The sequence below is a fragment of the Myotis myotis genome, unplaced genomic scaffold, assembly GCF_014108235.1.
Source record: "Myotis myotis isolate mMyoMyo1 unplaced genomic scaffold, mMyoMyo1.p scaffold_m19_p_7, whole genome shotgun sequence".
NCBI classification, from domain to species: Eukaryota; Metazoa; Chordata; class Mammalia; order Chiroptera; family Vespertilionidae; genus Myotis; species Myotis myotis.
The window spans coordinates 74,345,188-74,346,195 of record NW_023416379.1 but is presented as its reverse complement, the minus strand read 5'-3'; positions in this window follow the sequence as shown (position 1 = coordinate 74,346,195).

Sequence of the window (1,008 nt, the reverse complement as noted above, 5' to 3'; positions counted from 1 at the left end):
CAAATTACTCTATCAACTCAATGCAAAAAATCTGTAGAGAGACAGCTGGTATCTTAGTCGGGACACTCGTAAGTCAAGGCCCCACTGTATAGGGTTCTGAAAATATTGAAAATAAGATGCTCCTTGTATGGGGGAAGCAGCATGGTCAGAGTGACAGACAGGGATGAGTAGGGTGAAGTCTTCCTTCTAGGGAGTCAGGGCAAGGTTAAGGTCACCAGGCGCTGGGAGACACGCCTGCTTTGTAATTTTTCTGGGATTTTTCACTTTTTTAGAATTTACCAGACATATTTCCTGGGTAAGAGAAGAAAACCTTATAGCTACCTAACTCCTGATGATTCTGTTCTCTCTTTATACACAGGTACTTGAGATATGTGTGGGGAAGGGTCACTGGTATTGGAGCACAGCTGAGGCAAAGGGAAGGAGGAAGAGAAATCAGAGTCCTCTCTTCAGGAGAAAACCTGCCCTTATCAAAGTCAAATTAATAATCTAAAAAAATTTTTTTTTTTACTTTGGCACTCTTCTGATCCTTCATTTGCCTCCACACTGCAAAACGTTGTCAAACTGGCTGATCCTGTACAAGTTCCATTCTCCCAGATGCACTTTAATTTACTAAACGTTTACCCAGTAATAGAGCTGCAGCTGGTTAGCACTGTTACTTCCTTAGATTGACCCTGCTAGGTGACATAAGGGAGCTTACTGGGGGATGCATTTTAATGTAAAGGTGACACTCTGGAGGCCCAGCAGTAGGGTTTTCCGGATGCTCCAAGAGCAGGGCATGTGCACATTTGCCGATGCCCTCTGTGCTACAAGCATCTTCTCCAGAAGGCGTTAGGAGAATGCTCTTCCTTACCCATCGCTGTCTCTCGGGGTGACAGGCGGAAATGACTGGAAACACAGCAGAGTCCTTCTGCCTCCTTGGGGGCCTCTTCACACCAAAGGGGCTGTTAGAGCCATCGGCTGGCTTTCTGGAATGGTCACTACAGATTGTGGGTCCAAGTTCTATCTTTG